This window comes from Stenella coeruleoalba, assembly GCF_951394435.1.
Source record: "Stenella coeruleoalba genome assembly, chromosome: 7".
NCBI lineage: Eukaryota > Metazoa > Chordata > Mammalia > Artiodactyla > Delphinidae > Stenella > Stenella coeruleoalba.
Genome location: NC_137153.1, coordinates 75,658,509 through 75,675,706, shown reverse-complemented (window position 1 = coordinate 75,675,706; position 17,198 = coordinate 75,658,509). Strand labels below are relative to the sequence as shown.

Below are 17,198 nucleotides of genomic sequence, written 5' to 3'. Positions count from 1 at the left end.
CCATCATCATGATTTATAATGTTTAAATAATTACATATATATTTATAATATGCATTTGAGTAATTAAATACAGTCTGTTAGATTTTCCCCACAATAAGATCATGAAGTAGAATAGGATACTTCAGAATTAATCATGTGAGGAAACTATTAATTTAACATAAAACCTGAAACTTTAAATTTCGTTGTCAAATTGGAATGTACCATATGTTAGTTATATTAATAAAACCAACAATAAATTTTCAGACAAAAAGAGACTGGAAGAAAGGAAATGGATCTGTGAACGTATTTATAAGTATTCATGCAATGGGACAAATACGGTCAGCAGAAAGACCTAAAAGTTAAGGCATCGCCTTCAGCTGTAGTAAAGAATGTCAGGGCCAAGATTTTAGGGAGAAGGCTGTGGATATTGGGTGTGGAATCAGAAGGAAGAAGGACCATCTGAGAGGGAGAGAAAGAAACTAGAGCAGATCTCATCCAGGAACACAGTCCAGGGGCCTTAGGCATGGCAGAGAAAGATCTGGCATCATATAAGCTCTCCACTGGGGGGGGGGGGGCACTGGCACCAAGGTCTGAGCTATGTAGTAGATCACTAAGGACAAGTTATGAATTGAGAAATCACGAGTCCAGGAGGAAAACTCCCTTAGGCATGACTTGAAGAAGCAAGCAGCCCTAGTATTCTGGGCAGGAGACTGACCCTGAATCTTGGAAGAGTCAAAATCTCCAGCAACAAGAAGGTGACATCAGAGGGTTTGGGATACACAGAGGTAGGCAACTTCAGTGACATGGTGTGCTTGCTAAAAGCAAGGGGTTTGGATTTCAACAGACCTCTTTCAACTCCTGTCTCCACCACTGGAGTGAGCTACTTAAAATCTTAAGGCCTCAGTTTTCTTTTACGTGAAATGTGGGCAACTATGATACCTGCCTGAAAGATTTATTGTGGGAAATGTAGATTGTTTAGCAGAATCCTTGGCATAAGCTTAGTTCTTTAAAATATATTTGCTGGTTGATCATTGATTATGGATTGAAATTCTGTCATGCTCAATGAGAAAACCAATGTGATATTTCCAAAATATCTTTAGATGAGTTTGAAGCTGGGGAGAATAGTCAACAGAGGTTAATTAGCCTCATCAGCCAGACTATTTTCTATTAAAAGTGATCTCTTCTAATCCCCAATATGTCGGAGATATAAAATACATTGCACAAAATGTTTAGTAAACTCTTCTTTAGAGTTAACCAGTGAATAGGAGTGGAACAGCAATGGTTTTCATATATTAGAAGATTGGAACTATGAACTTTAAGACAAATTTCAGCTCAATTTCAGAAGAATTCTTTAACAGTCTGCACTGGTTTAATCATGATGAGCTCTCCATCACTAGCCAAGGCCGCCTACAGGGGTTATTATAAAGGAGATTCCTGAATTCAACAGAACCAGTGGTTCTCAAAAACTGGTCCAGACATCTACATTCAGATCACACGCCCTCCACTGTTTCTGGATATCTAAAGTACGGATTCCTGGGCCCCACCTCTTATTGATTCTAACTCAGGTTCTGTGGAGGCTGTGGAAATCTGTGTTCATTTTAACTGCTTAAGTGAATCTGATGCATAGTCAGATTTGGAAAGTGATCTTCCAGTTAATGTCTTCCAATCTTATCTACGTTGACCAAGGTCAAAAATCTCTGGGCTATTTCTACATAACCAAAATAAATAACACTTTTAAGCCACTGAGTTTGCGTATTGAAGATTACCAATACGTAAATATTAATCAAAAAAACATAAATACAGAGAACCTACTATATATAATGTTCTTCCTTAGACATGGAAATGAAGACCTAACAGTGGATATATGGCTGAAATTAAATATTCTGGCTAAATAACTTTGGTTTGATTTAATTAGGCTCTGAGAAACTGAATACATTTTAACCAACTAACTTGTTTAGCCCACCTGGCTTCATTTTTTTATTAGTATCAGTTCAGAGTGCTTCCAGTTCTTTAATGTAGCATATGTTATGAAATTTCCCCTATTAAATTCTCCAAATAAAAATATTTTAAATTTATGTGACTTTTTAGAATCAATTTATAAAATATTGCATACTTTTTAAAGTTGAAAATCATTGCTTTATTTTTGGATTTCTCTTTTCTCTCTGTCTTTTTTTCTGGCTCTGGTGTCCATCTCTAGTTTTCCCTTATTTTTTCTGTCCTGTATTTGGAGGTGTTGGAGGTGTGATTTGTAGATCATGCAACCTCTCAATCCCCTTCCATGGATGTCTTTTGGACTTTGGAACCTGCAGAACAAAACCTGGACAGTATTGTATAAAAGAGGTCCATATTAAAGGTAAGTCATAACACTTTAAAAACATTTAACTAAAATAAGCACAGGAAAACTCCTTATGTAAGAGCAAACATTCACTGAGCATTTACTACATGCTATACTAAGGGCTTTACCTAGATTACATCACACCAATAAATCAATGATATGAGCTGGATCTTGTCGCTATTCCCAAAGATAAGAAATCTGAGGCATAGAAAGATTAAGAAATTTGCATGATGTTACACAGTTAAGGAGTGTTGTAGTCTAATTCAAATGTGAGTACTTCAGAGCACACATTTCTAAAGAAATCTATATACTGCCTCATTCACACCATTCACATCCTCACAAAAAATTAATACATAATTTCCCTCGAAGTGCAGGGCTCTGTGTAATCACACAGGTTTAATGCCCAGGAAGCTGGCCTTGTCCACATGGATTAAAGAGAGAAACATAAAAATCCAAATGAAGAAAACGTTAGAAGAAAATATTGAAGAACATATTTTAAGCTTGAAAGAGAGGAGGCCTCCTTAACATCCAAAAGACAAAAATCATAAAGGAAATGATAAATTTGAATATATCAGTATTTTAAAATTTATGAAATGAATGATAACCCCAAAACTATAAAAGATAAGGAAAAAACTGGGCAAAAATAATTGGGAAATAACAAGAAAATATTAATATCTACCCAGAATAAAGAACTTCTAAAAAACTCATTTTTTAAAAGGCCAACAACCAAAAACAAACAAACACACTTGTTAAAGACATAGAAAGGCAATTTTCAGAAGAGGAGATATAAATGACTTAACCTAAAAACATAAAAAGCAGCTCAACCCATCAGTAAATATCAAAGAAATGCAAACTACAGAAATAATATTTTTAACCCATCAGATTGCTAAAAATTATGAGTTTTATAATATCAAGGGTTGTGACAATATGGAAAAATGGGAACTCTCATACATTTTCTAATGACAGTTTAGATTGGTTTGACTTTTTTAAAGACAATTTGTGAATTTCAGTTAAAATTTTAAATGATCACAGTTGTCTACAAAGCAATTTATTTCCTGGCATCTACTTCAGAGAAATACTTACATGTAACACAAAAAGGCATGTATCAAGGTTATCACTGCAGCATTATGTTTAATAGTAAAGTAATGGAAATGATCTAAATGTTTGTCTATAGGTGTTAAACTATGATATATTCAGACCATGGATTGCTATGTAATACTTAGAATGAACCAGATCCTTTTGTTAACATGAAAAAAATCTTTAAAACGTTGTTGAGCAGAAAAAAAGTCAGTTGCAAAACAGTACGTATAGTATGCCACTTATGTATAAAAATCCACAAAGCAAAACTCTAAATTTCTCTATGGAAATGGAAGCAGAGAAAAAAAATTAGAGGAAATCAAAGTCAGTTGGGAGAGAGGAAGAAAATTTGGGGTCATGTCTGCTGGGGTTTTGGTTTTAAGAGGGTTACTTGAGCTTTGTTCAACCTATGTCCGCTCTCTGAGCCCCAAGTTCCCTCTGACTCTCACCCATACCAGTCAAGAACCCTTTCTTTATTGAAGAGGCAAGGGGCCAAGCCCCCCTGGAGCCATGAAATGTTAGCTCTCAGTGATTTCTCTTCCTGAAGGTGGACAGATAGCCATCTAGTCAACTTACCATAAAAACTCTGCACATAAGAAAGAGCTTGGAAGCTTATACAGCAAAATCTTGACAATAGCTCTTGGTTGGCTCAAGGACCTGGAATAACTACAATGTTGTGGGAAGAGCAGTTTCCTAACATGACAAGTCTGCCACTGCATGCTGATGCAAAATAAATACCACTGGAACTTAGGCTTGATGGTTTTACCAATAGTTTGTCAACACTATTGACATTTTGGCAGGATAATTCTTTGTTATACAGGGATATTTTGTGTATTGTAGGATATTTAGCACACTGCTGGCCTATACCCACTACATCCCAGTAATATCTTCCAAGTTGCAGCAACAAAAATGTTTATGGGCATTATCTAATGTCCTGGGGTTGGGGAGCAAAATCGCCCACAGTTGAAAGGCTACTGTTTTCTCAAGTTTCCAACTATGTTTTGCTGCCTTTAGAGAATTGCTCATTTGTGTTCTCCCCCATACAATTGAAACTGGGAATGCTAAGATTACAGGACATTGTTGTCACTTATTTTGCACTTTTGCGTATTGTTCACATTTTCCACAGTGAACATGCATTACTACTTGTAATTGGGGGAAAATTAAATGAGATCTACGACACACCTCCATTCCTAAAAAGCACTTACACATCTAAATGACCCTTCTGTGGATTCAGCCCTTTGAATACCTCATGACCTGGTAAAACTGGGGGATGATTATTAGGGAGTTTCTAAAAAGCTAACATTTCAAAAATTTCTACACAGAAACTGGCAATTGCATAGCTTTATGAACTGAGTTTGAAAGCTATTTTGCTTTACAATTTCAAAGCTTTTGTATTGCAATGCACACAACTAGAATAACTTTAGGTGGGAGTTCTTAAAAGGCAAGATGATTGTATCCTGGTAGACCTAGAGTTTTTGCTTTGTTTTCCTTTGTCTTTGTTTTTTTAACCTGTTAGTTATCTGAAGCAACTGAGGCCGGGTAGGTTGTACCTGCCAAGGGATTCATCTACCATGACCTCTTGTTTCCCCCAGATGGAATTCAATGGTATTCAGTTCAAGGCTGCACAGAGAGCCAAGATGAGTGCTTCAAGAGAATCGTGACAACTTATGAAATTCACTCTACTCACTGCTGCCATCGTCCTTTGTGCAATTTCTGATCCAGGGTCCCATATCCAAATTGCTTGACTGATCAGTCAATCTCAGAGCCTGAACTCGTCATCCCAAGACAGCAGCTACCATCAGTCAGCTTTCTGCAAAAGTCTCAGACCTGCAGGTTGTAGGAGTTATTGTCTGAAACCAGTTTGGGCTTTCAAGATGCCCAGTTTCTCAGCCACCAGTCCTAACTCATCTCAGAAACATCCTTTCCAGCACAATCTTTCTCTTCTCTTTTTTATTTCCCCTTTCAATGATTTCAAAGCTACAAAGAAGTAAAAACGTGAGTGACTCTCTGAGTCAAATTATACATATCATCTCTAGTTCACTAATTTTCCTAAATATTTCCATATTGCAAAATACAGTTTCAAATTAATTGTATCACAAGATACCAAGTGACCTGAAAGGGTTCATTTGGTTTCCAAAGCAAACTGCCTTGCTCTTTCAGGGCAATTTATTGTACTGGAGAAACTGATTTAACAAACACTGCAGGAAAAATAAGCCAGGAATTAGCAAACCAGGCCTGTAAGAACTACGAACCCAAACGGCAAAGGGCTCGAGAAGGTGTGAGGGTTGGTACTTATTTTTCCCATCTGTGTTAGGATTTGGCAAAATACTGGATTTCCATACTTTAACCACGCCTTCGTGCTTTGGCTAATCTAGTTTTGGCAGATCAAGCATTTCAACGGAAGCAGGGAAATGGATTTCCATCCACAAGGAATTTTAAAGAGTTATGAATATACTCTGAACTACATTTCACATTTTTTAATGTGCCACATATTCAATTATTCTCATTCAATGCCTTACTTTTGCAACTTCAAGATTGTTGTGTTTTAAAATTTAAAGTTGTTTTTCTCTGTATTTCTAGGAGTTTGAGAAATTCAAATGGTAAGTAATAAATCTCAATAAAAACTTTTTTATTATTTTTTTCACAGAACCTAGGACAACATCCTACACACAGTGGACTTTCAGCAAATGCTTTTCTATAAACTTTGAAGTAAAACAAGCATTTTAAAAAAGCCCAAGGAGACTCGACATTTCCCTCCACACTCATTTTACCCATGTTCCTTAGACCACATTTCTGAAACTACAAAAAAAAAAGTTTCTTCATCCTGAGATTTAAATACACTTGCTACTATTCTATCACTCTATGCATCAGCTACATTGGTAAACAGTGGTTATCCTAAATCAGTGAACTTCATTGAGATTTTACTTCTATTTTTCTTGTTTTTTAAATGTAACTAATGTTATTACCCAATATATTGGAGGAAACAAATGACAAGATCAGATCATCAGTGACTAACTCCAGGGAGCTTTGCAAGCTTAACTCACAATCCAAGTGATGTAGTGAGAAGAGAACTACGTTGTTTGCTTTTTTGATATTGAGCTGCATGAGCTGTTTGTATATTTTGGAGATTAATCTCTGTCAGTCGCATCGTTTACAAATATTTTCTCCCATTCTGTGGTTTGTCTTTTCATTTTGTTTATGGTTTCCTTTGCTGTGCAAAAGCTTTTAAGTTTAATTAGGTCCCATTTGTTTATTTTTGTTTTTATTTTCATTACTCTAGGAGGTAGATCCAAAAAGATATTGCTGCAATTTATGTCAAAGAGTGTTCTGCCTAAAAAAAGAACTAGGAAGCGGGGTGCTGGTATTTTGTGTCACTAATTAGCTGGTAACCTTGGCAAGTCAATTTGGTTTCCCTGCACCTCATTCTCCTCATGGGTAAGATGAAGAAGATTGGATCACATGATCTCTCAGATCCCTTCAAGTTCTAACATTAAAGGCATACCTCAGAGATATTGTGGATTCGGTTCCAGACTGCCACTAATGCAAATATTGCAATTTAGAGAGTCATAAATTTTTTGGTTTCCCAGTGCGTATAAAAGTTATGTTTACACTATACTGTGGTCTATTAAGTGTACAATAACATTATGTCTAAAAAAAATGTACACACCTTAATTAAAAAATACTTTATTGCCAAAAAATGCTAACCATCATCTGAGCCTTCAGCAAGTCATAATCTTTTTGCTGGTAGAGGAACTTGCCTCCATGCTGACGGCTGCTGACTGATCGCGGTGGTGGCTGCTGAAGGTTGGGGTGGGCTGAGGCAATTTCTAAAATAAGACAACAATGAAGTTTCTGCATGAATTGACTCTTCCTTTCACAAATGATTTCTCTGCAGCATGCAATGCTGTTTGATAGCATTTTACCCACAGTGGAACTTCTTTCAAAATTGGAGTCAATCCTCTCAAACTCTGCCACTGCTTTATCAATTAAGTTTATGGAATATTCTAAATACTTTGTTGTCATTTCAACAATCCTCACCAGGAGTAGTTTCCATCCCAAGAAACCACTTTCTTTGCTCATCCAAGAAGCAACTCCTCATTCATTAAAGTTTTATCATGAGATTGCAGCAATTCAGTCATCTTTAGGCTCTACTTCTAAATCTAATTCTCTTGCTACTTTCACTACATCTGCCGTTACTTCCTCTACTTAAGTCTTGAGCCCCTCCAAGTCATCCATGAGGTTGGGATCAACTTGTTCCAAACTTCTACTGATGTCAATATTTTGACCTCTTTCCATGAATCATAAATGTTCTTAATGGCATCTAGAATGGTGAATCCTTTCCAGAAGATTTTCAATTGACTTTTCCCAGATCGATTAAAGGAATCACTATCTATGGCAGCTATAGCCTTATGAAACATTATATATTTCTTAAATAATAATACTTGAAAGTTGAAATTACTCCTTGACCCATGGGCTACAGAATTGATGTTGTGTTAACAGGCATGAAAACAACATTAATCTCACTGTACCTCTCTATCAGAATTCTTGGGTGACAAGGTACATTGTCAATGAACAGTGAACAGTAATATACTATTTTGAAAGGAATCTTTTATTGAGCAGTAGGTCCACAGTGGGCTTAAAATATTAAGTTACCCATGTTGTAAACAGATGTGCTGTCAGGCTTTGTTGTTCCAGTCACAGGGCACAGGCATACTAGATTGAGCATAATTCTTAAGGGCCCTAGGATTTTCAAAATGGTAAATAAGCATTGGCTTCAACCTCAAATCACCAGCTGCATTATCCCCTAACAAGAGAGTCAGCCTGTCCTTTGAAGCTTTGAAGCCAGGCATTGACTTCTCCTCTCTAGCTATGAAAGTCCTAGATGGCATCTTCTTCCAATAGAAGGCTGTATCATCTACATTGACAATCTGTTGTTTTGTGTAGCCACCTTCATTAATTATCTTAGTTAGATCTTCTGGATAACTTGCTGCAGCTTCTACATGCTCTTGCTGCTTCATCTTGCACTTTTATGTTATGGAGGTAGCTTCTTTCCTTAAACCTCATGAACAAGCCTCTGCCAGCTCCAAACTGTTCTGAAGCTTCCTCACCTCTCTCAGCCTTCATAGAACTGAAGAGAGTTAGGGGCTTGCTCTGGATTAGACTTTGGCTTAAGGGAATGTTATGGCTGGTTTCCTCTTCTATTCAGGACACTAAAACTTTCTCCGTATCAGCAGTAAGGCTGTTTCACTTTCTTATCATTCGTGTGTTCACTGGAGGAGCACTTTTAATTTGCTTCAAGAACTTTTCCTTTGCCTTCACAACTTGTCTGTTTGATGCAAGAGACCTAGCTTTCAGCCTCTCGGCTTTTGACATGCCTTCCTCACTAAGCTAATCATTTCTAGTTTTTGATTTAAAGTGAGAGACATGCAACTTCTCCTTTCACTTGAACACTTAGAGGCCAGTGTAGGGTTACTAATTGGCCTAATTTCAAGATTTTTGTGTCTCAGGGAATAGGGAGGCCCAAGGACTGGGAGAGAGATGGGGGAATAGCTGGTCAGTGGAGCAGTCGGAATACACACAACATCTGTCAGTTAAGTTCACCCGTCTTAAATGGATGCGGTTTGTGGCATCCAGAACAATTATAATAGTAACATCAAAGATTACTGATCACAGATCACCATAACAAATATAATAATAATGCAAAAGTTTGAAATATTGCAAGAATTACCAAAATATGACACAGAGACACGAAATGAGCAAATGCTGTTGGATAAATGGCACTGATAGACGCTCAACACAGGGTTGTCACAAACCTTCAACTTGTACAAAACACGATGCTGTGAAGCAAAATAAAGCAAAGCACAATAAAACAAGGTATGCTTATATATGACTCAACATTAACACCTATTTGCTATTGCTTTCTTACATTAAAAATAACACATGCTGGACTTCCCTGGTGGCACAGTGGTTAAGAATCTGCCTGCCAATGCAGGAGACACGGGTTCGAACCCTGGTCCGGGAAGATACCACATGCCACGGAGCAACTAAGCCCATGTGCCACAACTACTGAGCCTGCGCTCTAGAGCCTGCGAACCACAACTACTGAGCCCACCACAACTACTGACGCCTGTGTGCCTAGAGCCCATGCTCCGCAACAAGAGAAGCCACCACAATGAGAAGCCCACGCACCGCAAGGAAGAGTAGCCCCTGCTCACCACAACTAGAGAAAGCCTGTGCGCAACGAAGACCCAATGCAGCCAAAAAAAAAAAAAGATAAATTTTTAAAAAAATAAAATAAAATAACACATGCTAAATACAGCTCATGAGATAGGCTCTGGTTATATGATCAATGCTCACTTAGATCTGTATTATCCCTGAAATTGTAGGAGAAATGCAAACCATGACAGCAGTGGCCACTGCTGAAGCACTTTAGCTGAATGTCAATTTCACCCCAAACTCACCATGGAAACAAAAATAACTTTCACATCCTTTAATTGGTACACTGAGTAATGACCTCCCAAAGAAGTCCATGTTCTAATCCCTGGAAACTATGAATATGTTACTTTACAGGACAAAAGTGATTTTGCAGATGTGCTTAAATTAAAGATTTTGAGATTAGGAGATTATCTTGAATTACCCAGGTGGGCCCAATGTAGTAATCACAAGGGTCTTTATTTAAGAAGGAAGCAGGAAGGTCAGAGTCAGAGAAGATGTGACAGTGGAAGCAGAGTTCAGAGAGAGATTTGAAGATGCCCTGCTGCTGGCTTTGAAGATGGAGGAGAGGGGTTACAAGCCAAGGGATGTGGGCAACCTCTAGAAGCTGGAAAAGTCAAGGACACATTATCTTCTCTAGAGCCTCCAGAAGAAATGCAGCCCTGTGGACACATTTTAGACTGTGACCTCCAAAATGGTAAGATAATTAATTTGCATTCTTCTTACAGCAGCTATGGGAAACAACCACACTTGATCATGCAAGGGGTGGTGTGGCATTTCCCTTCCCCCAAGGTTGACACACCCATTACTTGGTTTACATGGGATCTTATTTCAAGAGTGGCATCTGTCATATTGTCTTCCTTTCATCCTAATGATTTCTCAGTCATAATTTCCCTCAAAACACACAGATGGTCTAGAGACATGCAATTGCATCTTTTCATTTTACACCTCCACTCAAGCCCCATTCAAGATCTCTTCAGCTAACAAATTTACTTTTTTCCTAGCCCTCACATATAAAGACAAAATGATACCAGATTAGCCTGATTTTAATCTATTTATAAGACATCAGACTGAAGTGCTAATAAATCTAAGGACCTCCCTTGATCCTCTGAATACCAGGTTGGCTTCCTTGTTGATTACATTTTCTTTCTGCAACTGAAATAGAAACCTCAGTGGTTAATGCCTCTGAATTCATTTAAAGGAAAACTCTTTGCAGTAGATAAATTGGGGGCATCTGGAAGATGTGGCAGAGAAGAGAGTGAAAATGATTATACTAGCAAAGGAGGGATGTTAACATTTTACCTGCTGGCACTCAGTTACAAGGTTTTCTGAAGTTCCAGAGAGCACACATTTTATTATTTTATTTTATTCTAGTTTATTTACTTACTTATTATTGAAAGCTTTACTTATTATTGAAAGCACAACTTTTATCATCAATATGGCCATTGCCATACTGGTGAGGAGTCTCAGACTCCCAGAGCTGACAGGTGGCAGAGAGGGATCTTCCAGTGATGTCCATATGACCTTCACTCCTCCACAAATGCCAGCCCCTGGGAGAAGCACATGGGTGAGCAAGAAATTGAGCCGCTGGGATGGTACGACCCTGACTCCTCAGCATATGCGTAAAGTCTCTGAGAAATGCAACTTAGGGTCTTTGAAGGAAGCACAGGAGCAAAGAAATAGAAGTCAATGGAATGGTTGATGATTGAACTCTGAGCTTCATAAGCAACTCTGAGTCTGACTAGGACTTTGGACAGACAAAAAATACTCAGTTATATAATGATGGAGAAAAGTCTGAAGCACTGAATATTACAAGCTACATAAACAGGGAGCCCTCTTTTAAATTTTGATTTTCTGCAGTGAAGAACTTCATGTGCTAACACCTTTATGGCTAAAACTCCAGGCTGATGTTCAATGTCGGAGACATGGTAAAACACCCACATCTTTGGGTAGACCTGGGGTCGTTACAGCACCGACTGTCCAGAGTAGTTCACACTCTCTCTCCCAGTGGCCGACCCATGTGGCTGCAAATCCTACAAGTGAAGGCACTAGAGGTGGCTCTACCTGCTGGTGGATACGTATCTCCTATCTGCATATTTCCTTGATCTTCACAGATTACCACCAGTAAGTAATCCTGTAGTCTTTTTTGGCCGAACCTCAAATCCTAATGCTCCAAATAACAGGACGAATACAGAAAGGCAGGTCCGTAATCTATCCTTCCCATCACTTCCTGGTGTGAGTATATTTTATGCCTTCTCATCCCCACACATACTGAATAAAGTTAATAGACCTGCCATCCGAAATTATTGTGTAGAACGAAACTTCCAGCATCACTGTAACTATCAATTTTGGTGCCAGGGCAAGCATAAAACATTCCCTCAAATTAACTTTGCAATTCATGTCTTGGCTCACGTAGGGGTGTTATTGATAATACTTACCATCTGGTAGTTTCCTGTCTTAACTAATTATTCTTTCTAACTAGGTGTTAAACTTAGTGATACTACATGCATGGGTTGTTGAATTAATTTCACAATTATTTAAAATATGGCACCCTAGGTAAAATTCAGAACCCTGGGGCAAAAATGTAGTGGCAGGTCAAGCTACAGCTCTGGTTATGGAGAAGGAAGAGAGAGAAAGAAGATGTAGTCCATAAGTGTAGAAATCTGAAGCACGTAGAATTCATTACTTCAATAAATATTTATTGAGCAATTCCTACATGTCAGCTACAATGAAAGTCATAAAGATCCAATAGTGAATAATTTTGATGTTCACGCAGTTACTTCTTGTGCAAGGGAAGAAACCACAAAAATTGGCATTTGTAATATAATGTAATAAGTCTGTCATATTAATAAATACAGGCTGATATATGGGTTTCAAAAGAGAGGTACCTACTCCAATGTTGGTCACAAAAGGCTCTCAAAGGAGATATGACTAAGCTAAAATCTAAAAGATAGGAATAAGCCAGAAGACCTGGGAGGTTGGAGGGAAAACATTCTCTGATGCTTAATTTTATGTGTCATCTTGTCTAGTCCACAGTATCCAGATCTGGTCAAATATTATTCTAGGTGTTTCTGTGAAGGTATTTTTCAGGTGGAACTAATATTTAAATCAGTAGGCTTTGCATAAAACAGATTAGATTCCATAACGTGGGAGGGCCTCATCTAAATAGCTGAAGGCCTTAATAGAAAAAAAGATGGACCTCCCCCAAGGAAGAAGGAATTCTGCCAGAAGACGGCCTTGAACTTGAATTGTAACTCTCCCTTGGGTCTCCAAACTGCTAGAGTTTGTACTTGCCCATCCCCATAATTGCATGAACCAACTCCTTAAAATAAATCTCTCTATATACACATATACATCCTATTGGTTCTCTTTTCCTGGAGAATCTCACTGATACAGATTCCAAATAGAGGGGTCAACATTCTGCTTTGAGGCACAAGTAGAGCTCAGGATGCCTGGTACCCAGACTAAGGGATCAAGACCCGTGCTGATTCCCAGCTACGAGATAAATAAGATCAGGGGATCAAATGCACAGGATGATGACTGTAATTATCAATACTGTATCATAGGGACTTCCCTGGTGGTCCAGTGGTTAAGAATCCGTCTTCCAGTGCAGGGGACGCAGGTTCGATCCCTGGTCGGGGAACTAAGATCCCACATGCCACAGGGCAACTAAGCCCGCGCGCTGCAACTTCTGAGCCCACGCACCACAGCTAGCGAGAAGCCCGTGGGTGGCAACGAAGAGCCCACGTGCCACAACTAAGACCCAAAGCAGCCATAAATTAATTAATTAATTAATTGTTTTAAATACTGTATTACATACTTGAATGTTTTTAAGAGAGTAGATCTTAAACGCTTATCACCACGTACACACACAAAAACTTGTAATTACGTGAAGGGAGGGAGATGTTAACAAACCTTATTGTGGTAAACATTTGCATTATATACATGTATCTAATCATCACACTGTCCACCTTAAACTTACATATATTCTAAGTCAATAGTATCTCGGTAAAGCTGGGGAGGGGAAAGACCCATGCTGAGCTGGAAAAGTAGGTGGAGTTAGATGTGGCAGGGTCTTGGAGCATGCCAGGAGATTGCCTTTCCTCTAGCAATGAGGGACTGTGACAGCCTACTGTGTGTTGTCCATCTAGCACCTCTCCACCCTTTTCTGGGAACTGGACCTCATCCCCACACTCCAGCCAAAGGGCTTCCACAGAAAATGTCTGTGTCTTACTCTACCCCCTGAACACTGTTACTGTTTCTTGACTAGGCATATGACCCAAAACAGGCCAAGTGGAGTTCTGACTTGGAATTTTTCAGCTAAACTTGAACTAAAGAAAGGGAGAGTCACTGTCTGTACAATGGGATGGAAAACCTGTAACTTGTGAGCAACTGTGTTTTCTGTTTGTGAAAAATGCCAGTGTGCAAGGAGAGAGGATAAAGTTGATAACAGAAACATCACTGAGAGATGGGGAAGAGGGAGCATTTGAATCCCCCATCCCCTTTGTTCTTGAAATCCCACTGCATCCCAGCTCATCCCACACTTTCATGACTCAACAGTTTCTTAGATTCTTATACCCTAGAATTTCTTTTTGCCTGAGCAAGCTGGGTTTCTGATGCTCGAGATCCAGGGTCCAGACTAACACAGATCCTCCCAAAAAGTCTAAGAAGGGCAGCGGATAAACAGCTTTGCATTTTAGGAAGGTCACAGTGGCTTCAGTTTGGAAAATAATTGGAATTGGAGACCAACAGAACATTTAGACTTTTGCAGCAAGCCAGGTGAGAGGTAATGGTGTCCTATATTGGGAAAGTGGCAGTGGGCATCTAAGAATAAGAAATATTTCTTGCACTTCTATGTGCAGGAACCCTTCTAGGTACCGTAGATATAGCAGTGAACAAGTTCTTGCTCTTAGAAATCTTACATTATAGTGGAGGAATGAGACAACAATAACCTAATTCCTGTTAAGCAAATACAATGGGAATAAAATTAGGTGGGCTAAAGTGACAGTGCATGCTCTATTTCAGATAGGATGAGTAGAGCAAGGCATCTCCAAGCAGAGATCTGAAGGACAGTAAGTCATCTACAGTGAGGAAGGTGAGCATTGCAGGCAGCAGAGATCTGTGTTCTCCTCTGGACATACTGAGATGCTGATTAGATGCCCACATGGAGACTGCCCTTATGAGGTCAAATATACAAGTCTGAACCTCAAGGGAGAGGTCTAGTAGAGAAATTCAGGATTCATCACCAAAAATATGCTATTGAATGCCTTTGAACTGAAAGAACACCTAAGGTATAAGTGTAGGACTGAGCTCTGGGCTCTGGAAAATTTAGAGGTAGAGCTGAAGAGAAGGCACGTTCTGGCTTCTGCACTGGGGATATCCACTAGATAGAGGCTGGAAGAGACATTAAAAGAGCACTTCCTCAGAATTGGCCACAATGACTGAGACGGTTTGTAGATGGGAATAGGGTCAAGAAATAGAGTCCAGCTTGTTGAACTTTAGTACCTATGGCATCCGGCATCTAGGTTTGAAGCTCAAGAAAGAAGTCTGGGCTGGAGACAGATTTGAGCATCCAGCATATAGGTCAAAAACTGAGGTCAATATGAAGAGTGAGAAAAGAGAAGAGACCAGAGAAGAACTTTTAGAAAGACATATGTTGAATGGGGAGGGCAGGGCATAAAATGAGAAAAATCTGTAAAGGCTCAAGGGAAAGCTCAGGTTATTAAGTTCAGGTTATTGGGAAAAAGGAACGTACACTGGGACTTAGCATATGGAAAGTGGCTAGGCTTCAACCCTGACGCTCAGCTGAATAACGTCTGTGTCAGGAGAAGAACAGAGGATTTGGAGCTAAAAAAAAAAAAAAAGGATTAAAGATGTAAGTTTATTTCCACCATTTAGTAACTGTGTGTCCCAGAACCAGTCATTCAACTTTTTGAACTTTAATTTTCTTCTTTGTAAAACAAGGTCAATAACATTTACTTCACTGGATCTCATAGAATGTCTGGCACATGACAAGTGCTCACCACCTACCTGATCCTCTCCTTTCTTCCTCACTGCTCTAAAGTTTCCATCAAGAAGGCAGGGCAGGATAAGATAAATAGCAATTCTGAAAATGGGAATGTCAGAGACGGGTGAGGCCCTGGTGGGCAGAAGAGGTGGAAATTGTATGGACATTTGTCGACCAGGGTGGGGGGTTCTCAAACTATCAGGGCCATTAAACCACCCCGGGCAGCTTGTTAAAAATCAGGTTCTTAAGACCTGCCCCCTGGCGGACTTTAGGTTAGAGGGGGAGTCAAGTGATTCTGCTACAAGCAGAGCGCAGACCACATACTGAGGAGACACTAATTTAGGTAAGTGGAGGAGTGGACAGAGCATTCTGGGGGTGGGGCACAGGGATGTACCTGGTTTCATGATCTGTTTCTTCTAAGTAGAGGGTTCACGTGACAAATCGCAGCATGTAAAGAAGAAAACTGAGTATCCGGTAAATGAATTCTTGAATCGTGGGCAAGATTGAGAAAGAAGTGAGTATACACACAGCTTTGATTTTAAAGCTCTGCATTTAATTTCATGACTAGGAGGAGTCACAGAAGAAGAAAAGGCCATGGAAAAAGAGATGCAGACAGATCCATGAAAGGGAGAGTACAAGACAGATAACTCTAGAGAAGGGGAACAGAGGAGTGGCTTGGGAAAATACACTGCTACCGAAGAGCCACTCAAGTTGAGCAAAGACTTGTTAACCAAAATTTGAGAAATGGAGACCTGATTGAAATAAAAAGGTGTTTATTTGGGGTTTGTTAGGACTGCAGCCCAGGAGACACAGATTCAAGAAGCCCAGGGGACCGCAGATTCAAGAAGCACTTGAACTGTGTTCCACCAAACTACAAAATGGGGGAGGTCTGTAAAGGCAAAAACTGCAAGGTTCCGGTTAGTTACATGAGTGGTTTATCAAGAATCATAATTGGAGCCAGCAAGAAGTAAGGGTGCTTATGAAGTAAGGATTGGTTGGGGTCCGAAATGGTTGCATAATTAGTTACAAGGGGCAACAACCCTGAGACTCAAGGTTGCAATTACCAGATGTTGTTTTAAAAATGGCTGGAGTCCTTGGCGTAGGCATAGTTCACAGGAAGCTCTGGTTCTCAGTGGTGCAGGGACATGTCTGAGACCAGATACTCAATGGCTACCTGACTCCATTTTTGTATGCCTGAGCTATGATGACTCCATCATAATCTCAATTTATCATCAGACTTAATGTCACACCCTTCGCTTCCCACATATGGAAAAGACAGGATTGGTTTATAATTCCTGAGATTCTTGCGAGCACCAACTTCCTGTGGTTCTCAGTTGGGTGTGGGGTGTGGAGGAAAGCAGTCCATGAACTTGGCTGGGAAAAAAATTACACATTTATTCCTTTTTCACTCACTGGTAACTGAAATTTAGCTTTTCCTTCCATAATGAATAAAAGCAGCATGTGGCCGTAGTATTAGAACTACCTGTGACTTTATCAAAAAGTAGCAAATATCTTTATATCATGTTATTTATATCACAGACAAAAAATGTCTGCTGTGTGTACAACTCCAAACAATCAACACTTTGA

At 39.3% G+C, this 17,198-nt stretch overlaps 1 protein-coding gene across 4 annotated transcripts in view; it reads right to left on the bottom strand.

Moving 5' to 3' along the window:
• Positions 1–17,198, bottom strand: part of GDA (guanine deaminase) — a 260,601-nt gene that overhangs the window by 226,588 nt on the left and 16,815 nt on the right. Inside the window, exon 1 of one of the 4 annotated variants that reach the window (XM_079925963.1) lies at positions 2,093–2,263. The exons of the other annotated variants lie outside the window; for them this stretch is intronic. The gene's annotated coding sequence lies outside the window, so the exon portion shown is untranslated. Of the gene's footprint in view, positions 1–2,092; positions 2,264–17,198 lie in introns of those variants that run through there. 4 annotated transcript variants of the gene reach the window in all.